This window comes from Rhipicephalus microplus, unplaced genomic scaffold (assembly GCF_043290135.1).
Source record: "Rhipicephalus microplus isolate Deutch F79 unplaced genomic scaffold, USDA_Rmic scaffold_28, whole genome shotgun sequence".
NCBI classification, from domain to species: Eukaryota; Metazoa; Arthropoda; class Arachnida; order Ixodida; family Ixodidae; genus Rhipicephalus; species Rhipicephalus microplus.
In genome coordinates, this window is record NW_027464601.1 from 2306471 (window position 1) to 2322278 (window position 15808).

General features: G+C 44.2%; 1 long non-coding RNA gene across 1 annotated transcript; it reads left to right on the forward strand.

Annotated features, from left to right (window-relative positions):
• The first annotated feature begins 4539 nt into the window (after positions 1–4539).
• LOC142786705 (uncharacterized) lies at positions 4540–9711 on the forward strand. Its single transcript, XR_012889125.1, has 2 exons — positions 4540–5460; positions 9584–9711. It is a non-coding gene; the product is annotated as an uncharacterized LOC142786705 (long non-coding RNA).
• Positions 9712–15808: the final 6097 nt, after the last annotated feature.

A 15808-nucleotide genomic window follows, 5' to 3' on the forward strand; every position in this document is an offset into this window, starting at 1 on the left:
CGCTGCATCTGACACCTACAACTTATTTGCATATTTACATTGCTCCCTTAGGATCTAACACACAAACTTGTTGTTTGCATTGTCACTTCATGAATATCGAGCGGTAAAGGTACTGAGTATATGTGAAACAAGAATCTCTGCTTATTACATGAAGAAATGTGAGGCCTTCGATAAAACGAGTTATACCTTTATTGAGCTTGTGTACTCGTCGGCGCGATTCATACATGCAGTTTCAGCAAATGGTATCTTCCAGCCCGGTGACCTTGCAATTTTTTTCTGCACACAGCGCAAACACCGAGATGTACCCACTCGCAGATGGTCACGTCAAGTGCATATTTACCTTGACTAAAATGTCGAATCAAGTTTTTTCATCGACCGGTCCCTGCCATGAGTGCTAACGTCCTCGCAAACAAGACACATTGTTATTGACACTGCACACACCACACTCAGTATTCTCAGTTGAACCGATATTCTCAATACCTTTCAATGCACACTACATGCCGCAATCAACAGTGCACATTTTTGAAGACTATGCCGCTGTTGCTCGCACAGGCCACCACGTGTCTTCACTTCTTCAAGATAAACAGACAGCGTGGCAAATATTTTACCACATAGTTTACCACACAGCTGGATGTTTGCTGACACATACTACAGCTAATGTCGAAATTGTATCGTGAAGTGTAAGCTTTGAAAAATTAAAACTTGCCCCAAACACCGCACGACTGTACCGGGCTGAGCCACCAGCGGGAGTGTTTTTCCAGCCACACCTTTTACATCTGCCAGTGACATCATGCTGTGACGTACCTCGGTAGGGACCTATCGCTACATACTTTATGTGAATGAGGGTCCTGTTAGAGAAAGCAGGCATTGTTGATTTCGTAACTTGTTCATGCCCAACTGGACCTTCATTTGCACAAGTTCTCTGACTGATATTCAGGCGAACTTTTGTGTAATAAATTATACAGTTGGCAGTCTGTGCTTGCCCCATACTGTTGTTACTGGTGTTTCTTGTTGTTACTTTGCACTGCTCATTACTACTCACCTACAGAAACTAGCCTATCTTGCCGCTGTTTTGAACAAGATGCAGCAGGCAAGTGCGATAGTGTTCATAACTCTAAATTCTCGAGCAAACTTTATCGTTTCATATTCAGTTAGTTGCATTCATATCAGTACATTATAAGAAATCATTGATTAAACATGAATCCGTGTTCCTTTACATAATGCTCACAACTTTTATATCAAATTGAATGGTGTTTATAAAAAACATGGGTTTTAGCTAAACTTCATGCTCTTTTCTCGAAGAGCTGAAAAAACGCTATTGCATGCTCACTTGCCGTGAATTGGACTGTGTTCTCAATACATTGCAATTCTTCACCGGACTGCCAGTACACTTCACATTGGGGGAACATTTATTAACCATGGATTGATTAATTAAGAACGGAAAGAAAGAAGCGGCAGGCCGGGATACTTGATATTGGCATCCGTTTTGCTACCCAGCGCATTATCATGCAAACTTCCTATAGAGTGGTTATGCGTCTTGCATGTGTGTCTGTAAACCAAGAACTTTGGGTAGAACTATATTTATCTTACAAATGGTTGCAGAACTGTGGAAGCTGTAGGGCTGCTTAGGAATGGTGGAATCCCTGGACATGTGTTCAACCTTGCTGCATCAGCTCCTTGGTGTTTTCACGGCATCTTTACAGATGTGTTGGGTGAGTAAAGCAAGCAGGTTTCAACACAAGGAAAAGTATGATATGGCAGCACCTCTTGTGCGTGCCTTACATCCCAAGTATATCAAATATTTATCTTGCCTTGTGGCCTGTAATTTTTAAAGAGACACTTCTTTTTGCTTTATATTTGAGTCTTGATGCTTCGACAGCAATATATTTGTTTGACAGCAAGTGTTCTTGAACAAATAACTGATCTCAATAATGACAAAACACCCTTCATACTTGGTTCTTAGCATAAGCTAGCACTTATCTGTAGCAGATTCAATTATTCATTTTTTGCTGGGATGATAATGGGCAAGTAGCAAAGGCAAGTTCAGATTGGATTGGTCGGTGACGTCTGTTTAGGCTCTGCCATATTGCTTTGCAACCAGAGTTACTTGTGGCCACATATACAATGAAGCCACATGACGCGCATTCTAAATGAGATTACCATATCACATTTCACTGCATCTTAGTATGTGCCAAACAAATGCAGATATCATTAGCTTGCCACTCTAAAGGGATCCTAAACCAACACAAGGTTGAAATTTAGTCGTGGTGTTGCAGCTGTGTATGACTCTACAATGGATACATAGCCGTGATAATTTGTCTATATGTTGTCGCAATAGTAATGTTACACACATTGTACGATACAAAAGAGGTCCTCGCTTATTTCGCTTTTTTTCGCTATGTTTCTTTCTTGTCTCTTCTTGCCATGTGCTCCTCCTCACTGTACAAGGAGCAAGAGCAGTGGGCACACAAACACGTATTTAAAGAAAATGTTGTAAGGTGAGCACTGAGAAGCTGAACACTTCCAAAAGGCTCAAAGAGGTAAAGGTATTGTTTCTAGATACTTTTTGGGCACCCATAGCTAGTTGTGCTGCTGCAGTTAAAATATAAGTTAAATGTTAAAAATATTTGGAGATGGTTTGGCACCCATAATTGCAGTTACATACAGAACTAGGTTTCAATGCGTAAGCAAAATCTGTTCACTCTAAATCAATCCTAATGATATCTGAAATTCAGGAAATATTCACAGAAAAGCTCAGGAAAAGGCTAAGTGGTTGCCCTTTGAATGTGAAGGAGATACCCTTCTTCTAAAAGGTCAATAGACAGTCTAGTAGTCTCGATATTACATGCACTATAAAATATTCTGGTGTGGTGCTTTTCATGCATGTTATAATGAGAGGGGTTTTTATTAGAACTGTTGTCACTTTGCCCTGCATTGCTGAAATTGTTCACAAAATTATAATACATGAATCACTTTATGCCTTTTGATTTTATGCAAATGGTTTGCTTACCCAGTCGGTTTAACTTGATTTGGATAAAATCATAAATGCTCTAAAATTTTTTTTACTATACGGCAGGTTTATTTTTAAAATACGCGACCATTGATGTGAACGCAGTTGGTAGCGTGCTTGATTAATCCTTCACTATCACCACTCTTACTACACCTGCTACAGTGCATAGTGTGACAAAAGTAATGGTACTTAACATTACTGGCAGCATACACTTTTATGTCTCAAAATAGGTTAAAAAGCCTGGTAAGAATGTGTGTACGTTTTTTTCGCTCCAAGTAAATAGTCTGGTCTACTCAAAGTAGCTTCCACTCTTTTATGTTCCTCAAACTTTTAGGTGTTCAAAAGAAGTATCAATGCCATATACTTTCTTTGTCAGCCTACTCACCACTCTAATAATGAGAATTACCCGACAACATTACCCAGTAAAATAAAGGGATGTTATAAATAGTAATGTCAATTCAATTGTCAAAAAACGTTGCCAAGTTACATTTTTGTTCACTTTTCTTTTCACAATTCTGTTAAAGTTACTTTTGATAACATCCCCTATGTTTGTTTGGCATCATTTTCTGCTAGTTCTCATTATAATGTGTTCAACAAAGACAACAAACCCTTAAATTTATAGTTCTTTCTTTTACTCATGAATCTGAAACAGTGAATCTCAGTAATCTTAGCGGTGTGTGACTTGTTTTTTTTATCAGTTGTGCATGTGTTCAAGTACATGCATTTAGGTGGGAGGGCGAACTATTGCCTCCTCCTGTGACTAGCAGATTTTCTGAGAAAGGACAGATGCATAATGCTGCCAAAGAAGTATAGGGATATTGGAAGTAATCGTAACGTAATTGCAATCGTAATTGGCAGTAGGCAAAAAAAAGGTGTCCCACACTCGCCATAATGGTAACAGGCAGCGCTGACTGACTCTTCCATGTACAAACGCACATATATACCGTTCAAAATGGAAGAGGGATAGCCGCCATGGTAGCTCAGTTGATAGAGCATCGGACATGTTATTCGAAGTTCGCAGGCTCGGTCCCTGTACAGGGCAGGTTATCTTTTTTTTTCCTGCCCCGCCACGGTGGTCTAGTGGCTAAGGTACTCGGCTGCTGACACGCAGGTCGCAGGTTCGATTCCCGGCTGTGGCGGCTGCATTTCCGATGGAGGCGGAAATGTTGTAGGCCCGTGTACTCAGATTTGGGTGCACGTTAAAGAACCCCAGGTGGTCAAAATTTCCGGAGCCCTCCACTACGGCGTCTCTCATAATCATATGGTGGTTTTGGGACGTTAAACCCCACAAATCAATCAATATCTTTTTTTCCTTCTACTTTTCTTTCTTCACAAATACAACACTTCTATTCTTCTTGAAGATTTTCTGGTGTAAAAAAGGTACCTTATAATCTGAAGAGGCAAACAGATTGGGCCAGTGTACGAGTTAGCTCTTGTAGGGGTTACAAGTAAGATATGTTTTGAAGAATAAATCATTCTGCCACTTGCCTAAAGAATGGCTACAGGACATGGCGGAATGGCTACAGGACATGGCGCTGGATGCACTTTGTTATTTTTGAATCAAGCTATCTTGTATTCTATTTTTATAAATTACATGGGATACACATGACGGTATCACACACTTTAGCGCCACAAAGATTATGCCGCGAACAATGTTATAAATGCGAAATTGCATAAGGATAAGGTGAAAACTGTACCCTCAACGAGAATGTACAGAAAGCACAGGGTGCAGGCGTCATTCCTTCTGCACGTGCTTTTCAAGTGCGAGCTGTTTTCACCTCGTTCTGACCAACTAACTAGATTGAGATGTGTTGTTATAGTGCAAGAGGATGCTCCACGGGAAACTAGGTTTGTCTCAAACTCTGTGTGTGTCTTTCAATCTATATGGTGCCCGGTTCAAGAGTTCATGCAGACCAGATCGTGTAAAACAGGACCGTGTAAAATGGACCGTGTAAATAAAATAAAATGGACCATGTAAATAAACAGGATCGTGTAAAATGTCGTTTTCGTATGCAACTGTAGTTGTGGTTGTGCTGAATGACCTTTCTTTATATACACTACATAACAAACTTGCTTCTTTAGAGTCGAGTGCATCTTCGGATCGATTGTAAATGTTTGCATATGCGAGGCCTTAAGTTTTATAAGAAATTCCTCAGTGTGCCACGAGGAAATGTGTGTTCAGCGAAAATTTGTATATCATTATATACAACTCTTAAAGCCTCGTCTACAACTTTGTGCAGGTTGACCTTGAGCAGAAAACGAGGAGCGGCAGCAGCTCCCAGAAAAGAGCAAGCACCCTCCAAGCTCCCGAAGCTCTCTTCGACAGAAACAGCAAGGTCACTGTGTGGCATTGAAAACCATTGCAAGGAGTGCCTTATCAGTACACTGTGCTGCTCTTTCATCGCAGAAGACGAAGTTGACCACTCCAGAGTAACTTCACGCTGTGTATTGTGAGTGCTTCAGTGGTTTTGTTTTTGTCCAGCCAGCAGTTAAGAAATCATGTGTCAGATTCAGCCAGGATGGCTAGAGGGAGTCGGGAAGGCACGTTTGGACATTTGTCTAGCCAAGTAGTGCCAATTTTCGCACTGGTCCTGTTGGAGTTACTGCCACAATCACAGAAGCTACGTCACGTCCCTAAATGTACAGATGTGTCGGGTAAGATTAGATGCATTAGGTTTTTCTATAACTGATAGCTGCCAACATTGTTCATTATACAGGAGTTTTGTTCCTCACTTATGGGTGTAAAGCCCTCTACAGAAAAAATGCAACACGTCTACTTCCAGAAGACTCCAAGGCCCTACTTGTAGGTTTTTTCGGCTTGTATCATAAGCACCTCGTTTGGGGTACATGAACATTTTATAAACATGTACAGCGAAAATTTTGGGTGGCTGGTCGTTTTGTCATTATCTTGTTCCTCGCAGTATTCTTAAGCATGTTGTGCATTACGTTGTCAATCTGGTTCATGTGCATAGAAGACATTACGAAGTTTCAGGCTACAGTATAAAAAGCCTGGAAGCATGCTATCAATAATTTTTAACAGAGTTGCTTAATCTGATACATGATACATCACTAAACTTTCGTGCGTATTCATCAATGTAAGCTCGTCTTAGTGTTATCCAAAATGAAGATGTGAGTCGACAGATGGAAACATCTAGTGGGGTAATCAGGGTGAACAGTAGAAGTGCTTCACACAGGCTGGCCGATGTTGCGATAGGAGGACCTATTTTTTAGAAGTCACCTTGTCATCCTTGGCGTGTTAGTTTAAATGGGGTCAGTAATGACATCATCTTTTGGTATAGGCGTGTGTGCCTGTTGGAAATGTTTCTCTGAAAAAAAAACCTATAACGCAGAAGAGTGCAGCCCTTGCTTCTTTTCAAGTTAGGTTGCGCTGATACAAAGTGTTGGGAAGTAAAAAAAGATAAATGATAGAAAAGAAGAAAAAAGAAAAAAGAAAAGGGGAATGCAAAGTAAAAGTAGTGCTACACTGCTCCTACTTTGCATCCCCCTTTTCTTCTTTTTTTTCCCTTGTTTTCTTTTTTCACCTTTTTGTTAAATTTGCATTGTCCCATCTAGTGCATGAATCAATGACACATGGCTTTGCTATAGCAAAGATGCCTATGTGGTGTTGGATTGAACAGTGCATTGTACTTCATTTAGTTAATTACAGACTGATCAGTCTTGCAATAAGTGCTTCCTGTCTATCACCACACATGTTCAATTGAAAGGTTTGTGCTTGTCTCTTAGTATGCTGGTATATAGCTTGTGTCTTGGACTACTCAAAATGAATGTTATTTTGCTGCTGTTTATGGTAATGAATTTATCCAACATGAAAATATCTTGCCTTGTGAACTTTGTCGGACCTGCTTTTCTTTTTCTTTCCTATGCAGGCATTGTATGTGAGGGAGACAGTAACAGAGAAGTGATAGCTTGAGCTTCGGAAGAATAAATGCTGGCAGTGAGGCAATTACGCATCAAACATCCCAGCCATTTTGCCAACCGTCCTAAATGTGTTTTGAAAAAAAAATATTGTGCTCGTTTACTGTATTTTTCTGAAAACAGCAAAATGCTAAAGTATATCACAGAGAACAAAATATTAGGCCACGTTGGTGCCTTTTGGACTTCCCAGGATGTCGTCTGGGTGTTGTTTGTAAAAAGTAAAGTGTTTCAAAAATACTGCCTCTTCTACACCAAATTCGGTCTTGGTATTAAGTAAAGGTGATTGTGTGTAGTGCATGAAGCTAAGTAATATTAGTGCAATTTTTTCGCCACATCAAAAGCAAGGAAGCAGTTCTCTTTATATGGCAAGTTATATAATTACACTTTGTCTTAAAGTAGAAATGAATTTTTGAAGTTTTCTTATGATGGCTGTTTTCTGCATTTGATGTACGACAGCTTCCGTTCCGAAGTTCCCCATGGCCCTCAATAGGAGACTTCAAAAATCGTTTTCCTCATTTAAACAAAAATTGTAATGATAACACTTGCCATGTAACAAGAACTGTTTATTTGCTTTCAACTTACATATAAAACTAATTTTCAATCAGACAAACACACAGCTCAAATTGCATCTCAATGTGGACAAAAACGATTATATAGTGATATTTGTAATCTGGACCTAACATAATTTTTTTTCGTAAAATATAACTTCTGTGCAGTGAGTATTTGTGGCTCAAATATTCATACAAAATGCAGTATTGCCATACAAGAAATGCAAACGATAAACAGTTTGGCTGAATTCTTCAAAGCCTATGTAGCGGAAAAATTGCACTAATGTTACTTGGCTTCAAATACTTTAAGAAGCATCTTTACTTAATATATAGATCAAATTTGATATGGCAAGAAAAAGCGGTACTTTGAAATTTTTCTCACAAATAACACCCGCACGACATTCTGTGAAATTTTGAAGGCACCCACGTGACCACTACTCTTTTCTCTTCAAAACATTTCTGCAAATAACTATTTTCAGAAGAGTAAATTACCATCATTTTTTAAACTGTACATCTGTGATGGTCGCCAGGCAGTATGGTTTGTATGTTTGGTGTAGAATAGCCCATTGCGAAAAACAACAAATGGCTGAGCATCCTTTGACGCTCGGGCAAATTTGAAAGCATTTGTTTGTTAGCAGCAATTCAGTTAAGCCCTTCTCTTTATGCTTAGGCCCAGAAACAAAACACAAGTAACTAAAGTAGTCCTAAGAGTCATGTAGTCTCGCTGTTCCAAGGCTTGTGGAGCCTAATTTAGTGCAAGCTTCACCATTTTTTAAAAATTAAGATTCAACCAACAGGTTTTGGAGGCACAGTGCATTTTCAGCTAACTTGTTTCACACCAGTTACTTAGATAAAAAGCGGAAAGTAGAGGTAAAAATACCATTTTAAAGGCATTGTAGGTAATAACAAAAAGGACTGCTTTCTTTTTTGTGTGGTGCTTTGCCTGAATGCTGTGCTTTTTGTGGTATAGTTTATTCTCTAGTGAACATAGGCCTTAAAAACTAACATTAGCCATGTTGAGGTCGATTTCTTGGTTATGGTCATAGTAGCCATATTAAAAATTATGACTTCAAACTTGATTGTTCTTTTGAAGATTTTTTTCTTGCATAATGATATTTGAGAGTCTTAGTCAATTTTGTTATAAGAAAACGTGATGTCATAATAGGGTCACTTTTTGTAGAGTCGTTCAGTTCTACCTTACCTTTTTCATTCCTAATAGAGCAGTTATTTTCAATATCGGTATTTAAAATGGAATGAGCATGCTGTATGTAGTAAGGTGTAAGCACTTACAGATAGCACATGCACCCAACTTTTCTGTTGGCAGTTTATTTCTATTATTCTTGATTTATATGTGGGGTTTCACGTCCGAAAACCACTATATGGTTATGAGAGACGCCGTAGTGGAGGGCACTGGAAACTTCGACCACTTGGGGTTCTTTAACGTACACCCAAATCTGAGCACACGTGCCTACAGCATTTCTGCCTCCATCGGAAATGGAGCCGGGGTTTGATACCGCGACATGCGGGTCAGCAGCCAAATTTCTGTTACTCTTGCTCCCCTATATGTGTGCAGTTCGGTTATAGTTATCTGGCTTGCACAGATTTTTAATGGCACCTGCCTGGTCCTGCTTGTTTTCATGGTGATTTTAACCTTCATAAGTTGCATAGGTTTAACTCTCAAAATTGTTCAAGATGCTAATTTTGTGCACAAACTGTATAGTATAAATGCAGCAGATATACATGCACACAATATTAAATGTACATTGAGAGCTTTCACTTGCAGTTCCTAAAGTTTTACTGTGCAGGAAGCGTTTAAATCATAATTTCATAAGGACATAATAATCGATTATCTCTACCATTGAAAATCGTGACAACCTAGTTATTTTCACTGTGATAAGCATACTGTTTTTTTGATGTGGCAGAACTAATTTATACACTCATTCCTTCTATTATTCACATATGCATAACATGAAGGATTGTGTGCCTTAAATTTTCAGTTTCATTCTGTGTGTTATATTTCTTGTGCATGTAAACTATTGTGCTAACATGTGTCTCTGACATTATTTGTGCCAATTATTTTCATTTCCAGGTGCCTATGAAGGACACATAAGTTCTATCGCAGTGACCTTCGAAATTTACAGTGGTGCCGGAGCCTCAAGCAGCATTTCGCCGATCTCCACAAGGCATTCATGAGATAAACACAGCGCCCCAATTTCACAGTGCTATGATTATTATTTATGTTTAAACATTTCGTTCTAAAATTGCTGTTACATTGTGCCACCATCCTGTGGCTTCGGTGGAGCTCGTGAAATTGTGGTGCAGTCACCTCATTTGTGTACGATCAACACTGCAATGTCACTATTCCCAGCTGGAGCATACAGACAAATAAAAAAATATATTGATTGTAGCAGGGCTGATGTGTATATTAATGCTTCTCTATTGATAATAATAACTTTATAAGTTCTTTAAGTCTTGCATAGAACACTGCATTAATGTGTTGCAATGTAACCACCATTTATAATCACTAGGATGTTAATTTAGTAGTTTTGTAATGTATTCTTTTAAAAGGTAATTTTGCTTCCGCATCACGACAATTAGTAAGATGCCGATGATTCAATCCCTCATCATGCACATTTAAGAAATATTGTGATTTATACACAGTGTTGCATGTACTCAAGATGTGGACGTCTATTCAATTAACACATTATATTGCTTTGCACTAGATTCAGACGTAACATACACACATTTCAGTAATTTCCGCATGATACGTCTTTCCATAAGATGCGGAGTCCGCATCATACGTCTTACGCGGAGTCCGCATCATACGTCTTCCATATTCCAATAATTCCGTACGTGAGGTCTCCGCATCTTACGGAACGTTTCAGTAGGGGTGCACAAAAATTATACGGCCAACCTAGTTGATCTCGACCTTAAGCCAACTTTCTCGTACATGATGGTGACACTCCTTCCGCTGCGTAAACAGGACCCGCCACTGAACGTGCTAAACATTTATTGCTCACCAAAACTAAGCAACATTACATTCGCAGACATCTTTAGCCGCGCCTTAAAGGCTGCAGGCAGGGACCCTCTGGTGATCGTGGGTGATTTTAATGCCCCCAGCACACTCTGGGGGTATGCACGTGAAGAGAAACGTGGAATAAATTGGCGGAACTTATGTCCACGCTGGGCCTAACTCTTCACACCGACCCTGCCTACCCAACTCACGTGGGTAACTCCGTGACCCGGGACACAAGTCCGGACCTTACCCTCACAAAAAACATCCAGTATGCGGATTGGGTCAACACTGAAGAGACCCTCGGCAGCGACCACTACATACTCAACACCACCATTCGCACCTATCCTTTGGCAAGACCCTACGGAGAGGCAAAATTACCCGATTACACGAAGTTTCGGCAAATATACGCCAATTCGACACCCATTGAGGAGCAAGGATACCATGCTTGGTCCCAGCAACTGGTTTCCTCATTACGCCACACAGAAACACAAATTAAACTCTTCGAGGCGACTCCGGCGGTGGATAATCATCTCCTTCACCTCTGGGAGGCCCGGCGCAGCCTTGTCCGCCGATGGCGCCGGCAAAAACACAACCGAAAGCTCAAAATTCGCATCGCTGAGCTCACCCAGCGAGCAGCAGAGTACGCGGCCCAGCTCGCTGACTCTAACTGGGTGGACCGTTGCAACACGGCCGCTAGACAAATATCCAGCTGGAGTACCTGGCGCCTCTTCCGCGCCTTGATTGATCCGACCCAAACTCGAACAGAGACACAAAAAGATCTGCAACGAGCATTTCACAGCTTCGACGGAGACACAGCCAAATTGGCATGTAAACTCCGAGACCAATATCTATGCACACAGCAGGACTCCCGAGGGCCGGCGTACTCGTATGCAGGTACCGAGAACGCGGAGCTGGATTAACTGATCCAGTTACACGACCTGAAGGCAGCCCTAGCAAAAATGAGGCGAGGAATGGCGCCGGGAAGGGATAAAATTACCGTGAATTTACTTGCCAATCTTCCTGACTCGGCCTACACCATGCTCCTTGCCTACATCAATTCCATTTGGATCGGGAAAACAAGCCTACCGATTGAGTGGAAGACGGCCCTGGTCACCTTCATACCCAAAGCGGGCAAAGCCATTAACACGGACAACCTCCACCCCATCTCCCTTACTTCTTGTGTGGAAAAATTAATGGAGACGATGGTGCGCGAGAGGTTGTCCGCGTTTCTGGAGACCAAAAATGGATTTGCAGACACCATGTTTGGGTTCCGCCCACACCGGTCCGCGCAAGATGTCTTGCTTCAGCTCGACCATGAGATCCTCGATCCAGTCGAGTATCCCCTGAATGACAAAGTTGTGCTCGCTTTGGATCTGAAGGGGGCCTTTGATAACGTGACCCACGAAATTATTCTAACACATCTCTCACAGGTGTATTGCGGCCAAAACACTTTCAACTATATTAAACAATTCCTCACTGACCGACAATCATACATTCGGATTCAGGACAATGAACACGGCCCTTACCGATTAGGCACGAGAGGGACTCCGCAGGGAGTGGTCCTCTCGCCCCTCCTATTCAATGTGGCAATGATGAGACTCCCCGCTCAGCTGGCGAAAGTCGAAGGCATACAGCATGCGCTGTACGCCGACGACATCACCATATGGGCGTCACACGGCTCGGCAGGAGACATGAAGGCAAGCCTGCAGCAAGCGGCGGACATCGTGGATGACTATGCCCGTCGCTGCGGCCTTCAGTGCTCCCCGTCTAAATCGGAATTCGTGCACATACGCCCCTCACCAAAGCGCACCACAAAAATCGACCTCTCCCTTCACAGCAGACCAATACCCGAACGCGATGAGATTAGAGTACTGGGGCTTTTTATACACAAAAATCGCAGAGCAGACACAACATTGGCCAAACTGCGTAAGGTGGGGACCAGGTGGGCCGCATGGTCCGCCGGGTTTCCAACAAGCGCGGGGGGTTACGATGTAAAGATGCCTTGCGGCTGGCGCATGCATTCGTAACCAGCCGAGTCCTGTACTCGGCTCCATACCTCCACCTACGCAAATCCGACGAGAATGCACTCGAAATCATTCTCCGCAAAATCTACAAGCGCGCCCTCAACTTTCCTGTCAGCACCTCTAACCAGCGCCTTTTGGGCTTGGGAATGGTGAACACCTTCAAGGAGCTGAGAGAGGCGCACTTGACAAACCAATGTACTAGACTCTCTAAAACACCGTCGGGTCGCCGCCTCCTTGCCCGGCTACACATCAACCATTCAATACACACAGAAGAGCGCGTACGGATTCCAGAAGTTTGGCGATACTCCTTGCACGTGCGCCCTCTTCCGGCTAACATGACCCGAGACGACTACAGTGGCCGACGCCTCGCGCGGGCGGAGGCCTTGGCTCGACACTACGGCCACAAATTCGAAGTATTCTACGTGGACGCCTCCAGCCCGCACCACGGTGGTTGGTACACGGCTGCGGTCGTCCACCAAAACACCGTTGTAAACGGACTCACATTCCATGCACATAACATTACGCACGCGGAGGAGATCGCCATCGCACTAGCCGCCGCAGATCAGGACTCGAGGGTCATCATCACTGACTCAAGGAGTGCCTGTCGCAATATTGAACAGGGATACATTCCGTACCATGCTTATAAAATTTTGCAGAACAGCAGCTACCTAGGTGCTCCCGCGCACCGAACGATCATATGGGCTCCGGCTCACACGGGCCTCGAGGGTAATGAGACGGCCGATGCCGCCGCCCACGCGCTCACTCTCCGAGCACCATCCTCGTCCCCTACCGATCCGGAACTCGAACCCAATCCCGCCTACACCTTTAAGGAGGTGACACAATTTTATCAATCCGGCCATAACGTCTATCCGAAACCCTGTAAGGGCCTCCCGAAGGCGGAGGAGCGAATCCTCCTTCGCCTTTATACTAAAACACTATTCTGCCCGGCAATCATAAAACACTTTGACCCCGCTTGCACGGGGAAGTGCCCGCATTATGATAAAAATTCCTCTGACATTTTCCACATGGTTTGGGCATGCCAAAAAACCCCAAACCTTACCCCACTACCCAACCCTTCGCGGGAGGACTGGGAGGCAGCCCTGCTCGGCTGCTCTGACCTGACAGCCCAACGGGCCCTGGTCGAGCGTGCCCGGGCCGCGGCCAACGCCAATGGGCTCCCGTAAAAAGGAGCTGACCTAGTGTTTGTACGGGGCGGCCCCTTAAGAACCGTTACCACCCTCCCTGTAAATAACATCTGTAAATAAATGTTTTTCAGCAGCAGCAGCAGCGCGACGCGTACCCGAATTGACGAAGCCTGCCGCTGAGAAGACGACGATGACGACGCATAGTGCCCGACCATCAACACGTGCAAGCCGCAATACGACGCCCCGACGCACCCGAAATTCGAGGAAAGCGGCATCCGACGTCCAGTTGTCCATCGACGGCCTTGACGTAGTCGCCCTCATCGACACGGCAGCCGACTACTCGGTCATGAGCGGGTCATTCGCGTCCAAGCTAAAGAAAGTTACGACCAGATGGGACGGTCCGCACATACGCACAGCAGGAGGCCACCTCGTGACCTCAAGTGGAATGTGCACATGGCGCGTCTCCATAGACGGCACTACGTACCCTTCGGAGTTCGTCATTTTGCCTAACTGCTCCCGCGACGTAATTCTCGGAATGGACTTTTTTACGGACAATGGCGCAATAATTGATCTGCAGATCAGGTCGATAACGTTTTCTTCCGATCACTCCACGACGCCGCAGCCGAACCTCGGACACCGTGCTGCTGTAAGGATCGCTGACAATCACGTCACCCTGCCACCCCGCGCAAGCTTGATGATCGCCGTCTATTGTGAAGGTGCTGCTCCTGACGTCGACGCTATCGTGGAGACTGACCAAAGGTTGCTTCTAGACCGCGGTGTGTCTGTCGCAAGAGGCATTGCACGGTTTAAGCAACGCAGATCCCACGTTTTGGTCACCAATTTCACCGAGGAGTACCAGCATCTAAACAAGGGCGCTGCAATTGCGTTCCTCGAAGAAACGCAAGAAGCGAGTTAAGTGATCGCGGTCGCCACCTTTGAACGTGCACGCGCAGATGCTTCCAGGCAGCCACATCCTTTCGACGTGAACCCGGCGCTGTCGCAAGAAAATCGGGACAGATTACTGGAGTTGCTCCGTCGCTACAGCGAGTGTTTTTCCTCGAACTCGAAGTTACGTCAGACACCTTTGGCGAAGCACCGGATAATAACCGAAGATGGAGCCCGGCCTACCAGACAGTCACCGTACCGCGTTTCGTCATATGTGCGCGAAGCCATCCGGACTCAAGTTGATGACATGCTCAGCGACGACATAATACAGCCATCAAAAAGTCCGTGGGCTGCGCCGGTTGTACTCGTGAAGAAAAAAGATGGCACTTTAAGATTTTGCGTTGAATACCGGAGACTAAACAAAATCACTAAAAAGGACGTGTACCCCCTGCCATGAATCGACGACGCCCTCGACTACCTTTGCCACGCCAAGTACTTCTCTTCCATGGATCTGAAGACCGGCTACTGGCAAATTGAAGTGGACGAGGGAGACCGAGAGAAGACTGCATTTATAACCCCGGACGGTCTGTACGAGTTCAAGGTGATGCCGTTTGGGCTGTGCGCGGCGCCCGCAACGTTTCAGACAGTCGTGGACACTGTGCTAGCAGGCCTGAAGTGGCACACTTGCCGCGTATACCTCGACGACGTTGTCGTATTCGCCCGGACTTTCGACGAACACCTCACAAGGTTGGAATCTGTGCTCGAGGCCATTCGTACGTCGGGGTTAACGCTGAAGCCTGAGAAGTGCCGTTTCGCGTACGAGGAACTCAAGTTCTTGGGTCACGTCGTGAATGCCACGGGAGTCCTACCTGACCTGGCAAAAAACATCAGCCATTGCGAACTTCCCAAGGCCGAATGATAAGAAGGGTGTGCGAAGGTTTCTCGGACTGTGCGCATACTACCGGCGCTTCGTCGCAAACTTCGCACGCATTGAAGAGCCACTCACGCACTTGACGAAAGAAAGCACTCCTTTCAGCTAGGAAAACGACCAAGAAAAGGCATTCTGTGAGCTACAACAACGTCTGCAAAACCCACCCGTGCTCGCTCATTTCGACGAAAACGCCGAAACGGAAATGCACACGGATGCCAGTGATATCGGTTTGGGTGCCGTCCTCGTCCAAAAGCAAAGCGGTTACGAAAAGGTAATCGCCTATGCAAGCCGTGGTCTGTCGAAGGAGAAGAGA